Source organism: Neovison vison, chromosome 1, assembly GCF_020171115.1.
Source record: "Neovison vison isolate M4711 chromosome 1, ASM_NN_V1, whole genome shotgun sequence".
Classification (NCBI taxonomy): Eukaryota; Metazoa; Chordata; class Mammalia; order Carnivora; family Mustelidae; genus Neogale; species Neogale vison.
The window spans coordinates 177145911-177159444 of NC_058091.1; positions in this window are offsets into that span (position 1 = coordinate 177145911).

Here is a 13534-nt window from a genome sequence, read left to right on the forward strand (position 1 = left end):
CTTTAGAGTGTAGTTTCCCTTCAAACAACTGTTATTTTGCTGTGCACACTTGCTGTGTGCAAGTATGTGTGTGGGTCCTTCAGTGGTATTCCTTTCTATGATGGGTTGTAACATGAGGCATGGGATTCCTGTCCTCACCGTGTCTTCATGTCTCTACCCTTCTCTTTGTGGTCCGTGTATAATTTACTGTGAGAAGCACTGGCCCTTAGTTCTTCTTGGAACTGGTTTATATGTAGGTGAAGATTCAGTATGTACATGGGAGGAAGGGAGTTCAGGGTCTTCCTACTCCACCATGTTGGATCACCTCCCCCACAACTGGCATTTTAGAAAATACGGTAGATAGAAAACAGATGTTCAGCTGTAAAGTATTACCATTCACACACCATTTCTAAATAAATACACATTACCAGAATAAATGAATTCGGCAGACAAACCATGTTTTGGGATATACTTTCAGAGTTATCTGTTATCTGACACAAGCCAGGCTCTAATTGCTCTTCTCTCATGAGGAGGAGAGTGAGTGATTAAGAGTCATTCCATTCTCCTGGAAGAGGTCTCGTAGGGCCTAATTCACAGAGATGGTAATTCAGTTACCTTCTTTATTAAGCCATTTATAATATCAAATAGTGATTCCTCTCTGCCATACAATATTCTTTTCAAAAAGAAGTTTCCAGGCTGACTGAAATGACTTGTAACAAAAGTAAAGAAATTTGAAACAACACTTTTGTGTCCAGTTTATGAAGACTGAAACTTCAGGGGCGCCTGGGTGGCCTCGTTGGTTAAGTGACCGACTCTTGATTTTTACTCATGTCGTGATCTCAGGGTTGTGAGATCACACCCCCAGGCTCTGTGCTGGGCATGGAGCCTGCTTAAAATTCTGTCTCTACCTCTCTTTTTACCCCTCTCCCCACCCGCTGTGCGTGGTATGTACATGCTCTCTCTCTCTCTCTCAAAAAAAAAAAAAAAAAAAAAGGAGATGAAGATTGAAGCTTCAAATAATGGGTTAACTGATTAATAATAAGTTCATTATATGACGTTTGTATCTCATTATACTCATCTTCTTAATAAATACACATTTTACTTTTTTAGAAGAAAGAGTTATTTAAGCCCATGGAAGGGGTAAAACTGTTTTATTTCGCAGTGATTACATTGTCTTCATGTACTCCAAGTTGTTTTCTATGGTAACAGATCTACTTAAATCAAGGGAGAAAGTGGCTTTCACTACCATCTATTTTTTAAAAAAGATTTTATTTATTTATTTGAAAGACACACACAGAAAGCGTGTGAGAGAGTGAGCACGAGCAGGGCGGAAGGATAGAGGGAGAGGGAGAAGCAGGCTCCTCCCTCAGCAGGGAGGCTGGTGCAACCGGGAGCCAATCCCAAGACCCTGGGATCATGACCTGAGTGGAAAGCAGGCACTTGACCGACTGAGCCACCCAGGTGCCCCTCAATATCATCTTTTTTTTTGAAGGTAGCACGTTTTTGCCTCTGGCTTTATCCTCTGCCCTGAACTTCACACTGATATACATAAGAAAGTAAGCTCTGTATCTCCTTTTGTGTGTCTAAAAGAGGGATCAAGGTAATATTTAAAACAGAACTCTCCATGATCCCTTACAACCCTGTTCCTCTACCTCTTATCTGTAGTTCTGTAAATGGTTCTTATATACGCCCTGTTGCTGAGTCTAAAATTTTTGAGATATCCTTACTTTCTATAATCCCGTTAATTAGTCTACCATTGGGTAGATATGGCAAATCCCGTGGCTATTCTTTACGACAGTGACTTGAATCTTAGCAGATTTCACCATTTTACTTCTACCATAGTTAACATCATGTATCAGTTGAAATAAAGATAGTGTGTTCATTTTCCTGGAAACTCCTTATCTATTCTCTTTTCCTAATCATATCTTTCAACCACGTGATATCAATGGGATTAACTCCACTCCAACACCTAAGAAAATCAGGGAATGGGTTCACTTTCTCCTAATGTCCACATTCAAAGGTTAACAAGGGAATTGGTTGGTTCAAAGAAAAGGAAGCCAGAGACTTAGTGCAGGAAGAGAACATATTCCTGCCCACCTATACTAAGGATAAAGAAGCATATAACTCTGGTTGAAGCCAATTTGAGACTTGAGAGCGCAAAGATTTGGGGATTTAGGTAAAATTCTCATGGTGGAAAAGAGTGGAGATTCGGAATGAAATCAGCTTATTAACATTGGGCAACTACATCTTTAATTTTTCAGTTACTTGAGCCTCTAAATGCCTTGTTTTCCAATATGTTCAATGGAAGCCAATTTAATTAAATAGAGATTTAATTTTATGCTTCTTCCTTATGAGGAATAACTTTTGAACATGTATATATTTAAAGAAATTGGAGCCAGACTTATTTATTAGTCATCTGTTACTATCCTCCTCCTGTGTTAGAAATGAAACTTCATAATTCAACAGAATAAGTGGGAATAATCTGAAAATGATAAAAAATTTTGTGGTTTGAATACGGTATCAGATTGACATTTCCTGTGTACATAGTGGCAATTTGAGTGAATAATGGTGATTTTATGCTCATAGCAAAACACACAGACTGTTTCATTCCTTGATTGAGTTAATATTCAGTGTCACCAAGTTCGGTTTGTGTGCCACAACAGCCCGGCGTTAGAGGGCATAACTGTTGGTAGCAGCTCAAAAATAGTGATTTGCAGCATGCTTAACAGTCAAATTCAATTTGACTTTTCAAATCAATTTATATATGTAAATATTGGAAATATTACCTCAAACTTTTTTAACAATACTGCTAAAGAAGTTTTTTTTTTCCACACAATGTAAAAAAAGAAATCACTTCATATACTCTTTCACTGACTACCTATTGTCACCATATAAATTATATATACATATATGTATGCTTATTTATATAATCATTCTCTTTATACATACATATAAATTATACCCTTCAAACAGCTGCCTAAGGGTATTAGATAAATTTTGCAGTGAAATTTCCTTTTTTTTTAAAAAAAAAGATTTTATTTATTTATTTGACAGAGACCACAAGTAGGCAGAGAGACAGGCAGAGAGAGAGGAGAAAGCAGTCTCCCTGCTAAGCAGAGAGCCTGATGCAGGGCTTGATCCCAGGGCCCTGAGACCATGACCTGAGCTGAAAGCAGAGGCTCAACCCACTGAGCCTCCCAGGCACCCTGCAGTGAAATTTCTAGGTCAAGGACTGTTTATGTCAGGGCTGTCTAGGTTATAGTAACCATCAGTCCCAAAGAAGACTTAAAGCATAAGAGTTTAATTCTGACTCATGAAACATGTTCATCCATAGTCACTGGAGGTCCCTGTACTGCCCAGAGTAGTGGAACAGCCAGTATTGGGACATCACCAGTCAAGATTAAGGTATAGAGTTGATTCTCACTTCTGGATTCTTTATTTTACAATTCACCTTCTTGCTAAAGTGTACCTGGAGCTCCCAAGCCAGTGCTCACGGAGCTACTGTGGTCTTTCTCAGACATGCACAGAACAGGGAAACATTTCAGTTATCCAATGTACATTTTTCCAGCTGAGGTCAAACAAGGTAACCCTCTGCCTTCTCATTTCAGGTCGCAAATTATAAATGAGTGGATTTTGTTGTGGCAACTTTAGTGACATTTTTTCACATTTTCCCCTATTTTGTTAGTGATTTTTCTGCTTAAAATCTCCCCAAGCATGGTGCTAAAGTGCTTTCTCCTCTTCTAAAGTACAAGGAATCTGTGATGTGCATTATAGAGAAAATAATTTGTGTTAGAGACGCTTTATTCAGGCATGAATGGTGAGGCTGTTGGCTGTGAGTTTAGTCGTAAGTCAATAATACAGTACCTCTGGGGAGGGGAAGGGGAAATTTGCCAATCTGTACCTGACGCTGCTCCAGAAAGGGTTCCAGTAACAGCTATAGCATAAATATCCAAGCCATACAGCCGTATCCAAAGTTATGGAAAGTATGGTTACATTTGTGGGTTCATGAGATATGACCAACAGTTGTACTGACAGGTTGACAAAAATGTGACCTGAGGCTCAAAGGAACATAACCCTTTATTTCTCTTAGGAGCCATAAGTTAGTATTTGCTACTTTGTTATTTGTAGGCTTTACAGAACATAACTAATTTGAATCATGAGAACTGACTAGAGTTTGCATTTGCTCTTAAAGCTCAGAAATGACACAAGTCATCTCTGCTCATGTTTCATGGTGCAAAGCAAGTCCCATGGCTGTTACTGACATCAAGGGCAAAAGGAGGGATAATTTTCCTCTAGGAAAAAGAAGTGGATGGTGAAAAATAGTAATGCATCTATCAAGAAATGGTCTGAAATAGCCACAGCTCCTCCAAGCAGGCTGTATTCCTAACCATGGTTGAGAGTACTTGCTTCCCTAGACACTCACTACAGATACTGGTAGGGTATCAAAAGTTGGTCAAATACTGCCTTTCTCCACGTACTCTGTAATTTCTTGTAAATGCAAATAACCAAGGACAAATACCCTTCTTCTTATTAGAGTTTCCCCTGATAAATTGTTCCCCCCAATGGTCATTTGTTTGCTTGCCAGACTGCTTCTAACTCTGTCATGCATGGGGGAAATATTAGGAAAAGATTATTTCTCTGATTGGCAAAATAAGATTATATATATGTTCATCTTATCTAAATAGTTATCTTTTTAAGATATAATGAGCATGTTTAGGGTCTTAGATTTATTTTGGGATGTGATGGTGTACACGGGCCTTTGGAAAGCTGCTGGGGGAATAGATTCTAGCCTGTTGTCTGTTTAAGGTATTAAGATCATAAAAATACCCCTTTAAAAATTGTTATTCAGACTAGTGAGTGATTCTAACGTTAGCCGTTATACTGAGGATAAGAACTCAAGATCCTTCTTGTCTTTTTGTTCTATCAATTACTGAATGAGATGTATCTTTTTTTTTTTTTAATTTAATAGAGAGAGAGAGATCACAAGTAGGCAGAGAGGCAGGTAGAAGGAGAGGGGGAAGCAGGCTCCCACCAAGCAGAGAGCCCAATGCAGGGCTTGATCTAGATCCCAGGACCCTGAGATCATGACCTGAGCCGAAGACAGAGGCCCAACCCACTGAGCCACCCAGGTGCCCCAAGATGTATCTTTCTATTGTGTTTGTATCTGTGTATTTTTTGTAGTTTTTTTCAGTTTTTCCTTTATATGTTTTGAAACTGTGTTATTCAATGGGAAGAATTTTAAATTATGATATCATTACTGTGAGTTGAATCTTTTTATTTAAAACAAATTTTATTACCTTAAAGTATGTTTGTTTGAAATTAATAACTTTGGTAAATATTTGCATGGCATATCTTACTCTATCTTGTTTAGTTTCAGTTTTTCTCTATGTTTTACGTGTATCAAAAAGCATTTTTATACACTCTGACAATCTTTTTATTTTGTTTTGTTTTGTTTTTTTTACTGGGATATCAACTGAAACCACATTTAATTCAATTACTGATTTTTTACTGATACATTTGAAATAAATTCTACCATCAAACCACCTCTCCTCCAACTTTATTGTCCTGCCTGAAAGGCAGGGCTTCTTAGATTTAAACTTCTTCTTTTTTTTTTTTTTTAAGATTTTATTTATTTATTTGATAGACAGAGATCACAAGTAGGCAGAGAGACAGGCAGAGAGATTGGAGGAAGCAGGCTCTGCACTGAGCAGAGAGCTGGATGTGGGGCTTGATCCCAGGGTCTTGGGATCATGACCCGAGCCGAATGCAGAGGCTTTAACCCACTGAGCCACCCAGGTGTCCCTAGATTTAAACTTCTTGAGTGTATATCAAATATTGGTCATCTGTGTCAATTAATTAAATTATTGAAGATGTATATAGAGTCTTTGAGAGGGCGCCCTTCATTTAGATTGTTGCAAGAGGAAGATTTGTCTTTCTGCTTCCATGGGAAAGTTCTAGCTCACTGACAAGGTTCTTGAAGGAAATATTCTCTGACTGTTCAGTCTTCACTTTCTTTCTCCCTCTCTCTTTCTTTCTTTCTTTCTCCCTTCCTCATTCCCTTGTTTCCTTCCTTCCTCCCTCCCTCCCTTCCTTAGATTTATTTTGGGATGTGATGATGTACACTAGCTTCTTAGATTTAAACTTCCTTCCTTCCTTCCTCTCTCTCGGTGAAGAGGCTGATCTTGTAGGATCCAATAAATATATTTCTTATGCTCTAGCTCTAGCACTGGTGAATTAATATCTCACTGTACAATATACAGGTACTTGGCACCTGCACTGTTGTTCTCAGCCTTTGGAGCCTTAGCCAAACCCAAGGTAGAAAGGTTACCATTGTATTTTATGAATTTTTAATTGAAATACCCCAAGATACACTGTCATATTAGTTTCAGTTGTACAATGTGGTGATTCAACATTTAGATGCATTGCAAAATGATCACCACAATAAGTCCTAGTTATGAAACATTGTCATTTTAAACTCCTATTGCATTATTTACTTAAGGATGAGCTGTATCCCTAGATTTTTTTTATAGGTTTATATTTTAAACTTAAGAATTGGTAGAGATTTTTGTATTTCCTTTAATATTACTTGCCTAGATTGAATTGCAGGAGTTTCCCTTTTTTGATAGAGACTGTAGTGTCTTTTGTAATAAGTATGTCAGAATAGTTCAAGTATGGTTCAACTGAAATTAAAAACCTACAGGTCAAGGCCAGCCCAAAGATTATGTTAATGGAATGACCTTTAGATTTGTTGAAGTTCAGCTAAAATTCATAACTGCAGTTTGAAAGAAGCTGTTGTCAGTAAAACTCAGTCCTTAAGTTCTGCAACAGAAAAGACCATTTTCCTTACAAATTAACTACTCCTTGCCAAAGGCCAAGTAAATTGATCTAATGAGAATTTCAAACTTGTGACTGCTGTCTCATCTCTTGCATACCAGGATAAGAATATATACATACGTGTGTGTGTGTGTGTGTTTAAAGATTTATTTATTTATTTGACAGAGATCACAAGTAGGCAGATAAGCAGGCAGAGAGAGAGGAGGAAGCAGGCTCCCTGCTGAATAGAGAGCCCTATGTGGGGCCCCATCCCAGGACCCTGGGATCATGACCTGAGCTGAAGGCAGAGGCTTAACCCACTGAGCCACGCAGGTGCCCCAAGAATATATTTTTATACAACATTCAGACCACTGGACTGCAGATTATATTGTAATTGGCTTGTGCACAGCAACTCTTTTTCTCTTTCATATTACGTCTTTCCCTGTTGCTTACATACGTTATATGTACGTAATACATGTATATAATAAATTATGTATATTAGAAAGAGAATATATTTGTAATATAAGAAAAGCTGTTTGAGATGTTTAGAGATCTCATCTCTCTTCTTTAGGATGCTTTTCACTGATTTGTAGAAGGTGTGAAAAAATTATGAACCACATTAATATTTAAGATCATAGGTAAAGATAAATTCGGCGATTAGTAAAGATAAAAGATAAAGTTTCTCTTAATTTTGTAATGGAGTCAATGGATGGTGCGATTTTATTGGGGATGACGTTAATGGGTAATGAAAAGGAAATCTGAGCCTCTTTGCTTTTTTTACTTAAGTTCTACAGGCAACTACAAAAATCATTGTACATTTTGCTGACATTCAGTAAGCATCGGTTTAATTGGAGCTGGAGGAACGGTTTCCACGTGATCGCTGGTGTATCTGAATGACGATGGTAGTCTATTGGCTTTGGCCAACTTCCTTTCATCTTCCTCTCCCCAAAGCAGATCTGCTTTGGAAGCAGCTTAATATGTGTAAGTTAAGGGAGTTTTACTTTGCCAGCCTACCTTCCATTGACCCTATTCATTGACTCCATTTCCAGCCATCCTTGTCAGGGTTATTGGCTTCTTAGAGCCCTGGGGAATGTGGACACAAAAACTTTTCAGCCTTGAAAAAACTTTTCAACCTTGCACATAGAAGGCAAATTGTGAGCTAGATATTGGGATTTATGGATTTTTCTCTCTCCCGTTGTACATTAGGTTGGCTGGAGAGCAAGAAAAAGCACTTCTTCAATTCATGCCCAGGCACTCAGAGTGTATGGCAGGGAGAAGAAAGAGACAGGCTTTCTGCAACAAAACTTGAGGTGAATAGCGTTTGTTATTTTCATTTCCACATGGATGAATGAAGCGAGGCTTAAGGACTTTGATGCTTTTTTTTTTTTTTTAAAGATCACATGGAAACATATTATTCTTTTTACAAGTTTCCTAACTTTATTCTTATACAACACTGGTTTGTAGATCTTTAGAAATTGCCAGAGGAAATAGCAGTAAACCTTCTTTTCAAATGTGTGTTTCCAGGAAGTATCTTAGAGTGATTAGCATTCAGAAAGAACCATATAATTTTTAATTTCTGGATCTATAAGATCACCAGCTGCCCTAATTCCTTATTCATGGAGAAGGAAGTTGCTAATCTAAATAACTAGAGAATTTGCTCAAGGTCACACAATTAACTTGGAAGGCATTCTGATTCCTAGGGTTTTCCTTTTTTATTACACCTGCCACTTTGGGGATTAGAGTTTTTTTCCTCCCGTCACCATGTGCTAATTCTTAGCAATGAATATCTGAATCTCTTGATACTTAAGAAAGAGCTTAAGATCTGTGCCCAGACTAGGCCTGTTGGATGGCTGCTATTGTATGAGATGATGATTATGCAGTGCCACTATATAATAGGCACATAATACATACTGTAGATTTTCATCCATATGTATTTATATTCTTCATATTTTGGTGTTATACCTCAAGCAAGCTATCTTACCAGCAACTTGAGTGACATAAAGCAGAGAAGCTTTTCATTGGTTTTTCCGTGAATTATATCAGAAAGTCCATGTAAATTTTAATGAAGCGAATATGGGTGTGGAGTGTAAGGTTGAGGAGTCAGATTGACAGAATAGACATAGCTACAGGAGAAATTCAAAGAAGGACAATTTCTTGTCACCTGCTGGGTTATGGTCTAAATGAGTAGTAGTCCACTCACCATGGTCCCCCAGCATTCAGTTGTAAGAAGTGGGGTCCTGTGCCTACCTCCACGTTCATCAGGGAATAAGGATCCTTGGAAGGTGGCCAAGGCAAAAATGAAGTTTCTCCATATTCCAACATGTAATGAAAGAAACAGAAAATATTGAAACGCAGAGACCACACAAGCTAGCCCTCAGTGCCTAGAACAGTGACAACAGTGTCAGTCCACATGAGGGGACTAAGAGTTCGGACCTGGATGCAATCCAGCAAGAATCTTCCCTGGAGCTTGGAAATGGGTGCGCCTCACCACCCTTCTCCAGAGAGATCAGCTTCTCCTTGCTCACGGATGACAGGAAAGACCGGTGATAACTCTGTTCCAAAACGTCACAGGCTCTCACATTTGGTGTGTGTGTGTGTGTGTGTGTGTGTGTGTGTGTGTATTCACGTATTGGGATAGGAAGGGACCAGTGAAGAGTGCAGAACAAAATGATAGTGTTATTTCACAAATAGAATAGTTTGCATCTGCTCTATCTGCTTCCACCATAGGATGTGACTCTGGTGTTATTGAATTTAGATCTGTGTGTGTGCACATAAATATTTATACTATATGTTTATATATGCATAAAGTATATGTGTATACATATGTATGTGTATACAAATATGCATGATATATAAACCTCATATGTATAAAATATATACAACTCTATTTTATACTTAAAATGTAATATAAATCTCCCCTGAAACAAAGGCAGAAGAATTTTTAAGCCCCGGGTTGAGCTAGTGAAAAAAGTAATGAAGGACTTTATCAGGTTGGTTAGTGATTAGACTGTCTATACTTGCCAAGGGCGCCTGTGAAAGTCAGGATCCTGTTCTCTCACAGAGGTGGAAGACAGGGGGCTCTACCTTTCTTGATGACCACCTTTCAAAGCGATGGCTCCTGGGTTCCTGAGAAAGGGACTCCTGAGTCAAAAAAAAAAAAAAAAAAAAAAAAACCTGGAGCAAGATTTACATCTCAAAGGACAGAGGAAAAATTTTTAATTGTAAGTTTTCTAAAGAAAATCCATTAAAAAACAGAGATCAGGGCCTTTAATTAAGAAAGAACCTATCCAAATTTTAAGTGGAGGGGAACATTAAGGTCATCTTGGTAGACTTACAGGGTATAGTCTTGGTTAACTTCAGAGTGAGTTGGTTAACTTCAAACAGGAGTCGAATGAAGTGAATATTCTAATTTTTGTAATAAAGCTATAAACATTTAAATTTATTTCTATTGTCTTGCTTTCCAGAAATATTTAGTTTTTCTTATCATCTAAAAAGAAGAAAGGAGGAAGACTAATGAAGCTTGCACTCAAGGGAAGCACATAGACTTAGTTGATTAATGGCAGTTAAAGGGTCAACTTCTTAAAGAACATTGAATCCTTCCCCTTTCAAGCTCTGGTGTTTAAAAGCTTCATGAATCATTAATGTTGGACCACACACCATGAATCATGCAAAAACAACGGAATTAACAGATACTTTGTCAGGATTTTTGCAACCAGTACTAGAAATAATGTAGGCAGCCAACACACACACACACACACACATCCTGAATAAATAATAAATAGGTAGTTACAAGAAAAAAAAGTAATTAAAAGCTAATCAAGAAAGCAAGAATAATAAAGCTTATATTTTAAAATCTTGAAGCAGAAGCTAAAGATTCTGGAACAAATAAGACTGTCTCATTCAGGCTGTCATGCTCCCAATGTCTTTTTGCATTTACTCTAGTAAATTTACTCAGAGTAAATTTACTCTGTACTTTCTCAATATTTGTGAAAAGAAAGAAAAATGGTAAGAAAGAAGGCAAAAAGAAGGAAGGATTGGGGAAATGCAGTGATGTCCACACCAATGTAGGAGAGAGAAAGAACACATCTTTTTTTTTTTTTTAAGATATTAATTATTTATTTGACAGAAATCACAAGTAGGCAGAGAGAGGAAGAAGCAGGCTCCCTACTGAGCAGAGAGCCCAATGTGGGGCTTGATCTCAGGACCCTGAGATCATGACCTGAGCCCAAGGCAGAGGCTTACCCTCTGAGCCACCCAGGCACCCCAAGAAGGAGCACATCTTATTATCAAGTAGGCATTAGCAGAGCTACATGGATGCCAGTAGTAGAAAATAGAGGACCGAATCTGGCCAGGATTTCTCACAGACTTCTGCAGTAATGTAGAACAGAATTTACACGTATCTGCTCAGGATACAAGAAGACTCATTTTGTGATGGTCTCATCTCCTATGTATCTTGTGAGAGACGTGGTGGCTCTTTGAGGAGAGATGGGTTTACAGTCCTAGGAGCCAGTGGGCTCTGGATCTTGCCCTACAAATGTTTGGGCAAGTTGGGTCTCTAAAGTTTACAAGAGGACCCGTTAAGGTAAACGGGTGGGGAGCCAATTACCTGCTTCCTCTTTATTAAGCAAAGAAAATATTGTTTCTGTTTGCTATGGAGCTGAAGGCAGATCATTTCTTTAAGAAGGGAGAGAAGAAGGGAGGTCAGGAGGGAGGGGGAAAGGGTGGAATGGTGGGATTGGGGGTGGGGAGGGAAACTGAATGGAGAGAAGTGTGCTCAGATGGAGAAGTTGAATCAGGTCCTATGGGAAAATGCACATCCTTTTCTTAGCCTGGGTAAGGGGAATTTTCCAAGAGGAATAGCGTTCTATTTCTCTCCTCCTGTGAAAAGACAAAGTGCCCAGATTTAGCAAAATGTTCCCTTGCCCTCTGGTCCAAGCCTGACAGAAGGGGCTAGGGTTTATGAAGAGATGGCAGGGGATGTTGATGTTCTGTTGAGATCAATTCTGTCTTTCTCAGGCAAACACTGGGGGCTGTAGCACCGCAAAGTGTTTGCCCCTGCTATTTAGGGCACCTCGGTGGCTCAGCTGGTTAAGGGTGTTCCTTCCACTCAGGTCATGATCCCGGAGTCCCAGGATCCAGTCCTGTGCCAGGCTTCCAGCTCAGCAGGGAGTCTGCTTCTCCTTCTCATCCTCCCCCTTCTCATGCTCTCTCTCTTTCACTCTCTCTCAAATAAATAAATAAAATCTTTAAAAAAAAGGAACCGGCTTCCTTCTCCATTGCTCTTTTATTCCCCATCTCCTGTTCATTCCCTCTCTCCCCAGTCACTGAGGGAGTCTTTCTATGAAATGGCCGTAATTCTATTCTCACATGCACGACAGTAAACAAGTAAATGGCTAGAATCTGCCAGTGGGACATTCAGAGGGGGCTTGCTTTATGGGACAATCTTAAATGGGGACCGTGGACTGGGCTGGTCATTCAGTGGTTTGTGATCTCCCAACTGAGATAAGGTACAGAAGGAGAAAATGCGTTTTCTCCATCTGACAGCAATGAGGGAGGTAACACACTCATATTTTCACCATCATTTCAAATTTGATGGTAACAATTGTGGTCATTTATCTTAATTTATTAAAAAAACTTAAAAAAAAATCCTCAAATACCTCATTGTCCAGAAAGATAAATTTTTAGAACCGAAAATGTGGTTGTCCATTTGTGAAATTATTTTCTTTTCTTTTTTTTTTTTTTTTGTAGAAATCCAAGGAATTGCTTCTGTAGATACACCAATATGATTTACAGAAAAACATTTTTGCCTGGTATCAAAATAAGAAATATTTGTCATTTGCTGTATTATATTCTTTTCTCCAACAAACCAGTTTTTGTGCTTTATTTCCTGTCTAGGGACTGATTATATTTTTAAAATTGTATATCAAATGCAGATTTATTTGACCCTCTCAGAGACCTTGTTTCATAATTTCTTTATTTTATTTTATTAATTTTTTCAGTGTTCCAAGATTCGTTGTTTATGCACCACACCCAGTGCTCTATGCAATATGTGCCTCCTTAATACCCATCACCCAGCTCATCCAACCCCAACCCTCTTCCCCTCCAAAACCCTCAGTTTGGTTCTCAGAGTCCACAGTGTCTCATGGTTCACGTCTCCCCCTCACTAATAAACTCATCTTCTATTAAAGATGAAATCTTATTTGAAATATAAGTACCCTCCTTTTAGAAACCCTATTTCCTTTGTTAGTGAGAGCAAGAAATTATATTCATTTTAATATGTCATACCCTCCTGCTCCTTGAAATTTCTTGGTTTGGTAGGCTGCCTATGTAATTCACCAATGTGGCTGTATTACGGATATTTTTTTATTTCATAATCCTCCGAACAATTTAAAAACTAGGCCAATGTTTGAAGTAAAATAAATCCACAAATTCAAGCACAAATGAAGCTTTTCAATAAGTCCCAGTAATATTTTCCTTGTCCTTTTAGTTAGGTGATTAAGAAAACATTTCTTGGGGTGCCTGGGTGGCTCAGTGGGTTAAAGTCTCTGCGTTCGGCTCAGGTCATGATCCTGTGGTCCTGGAATGGGCCCCAAGTCGGGCTCTCTGCTTGGTGTACCTGCTTCCCTTCCTCTCTCTCTGCCTGCCTCTCTGCCTGTCAAATAAATAAATAAAATCTTTAAAAAAGAAAGAAAAGAAAACATTTCTTTACTATATACAGTGTCCCTTCAAACAAACTCCAACA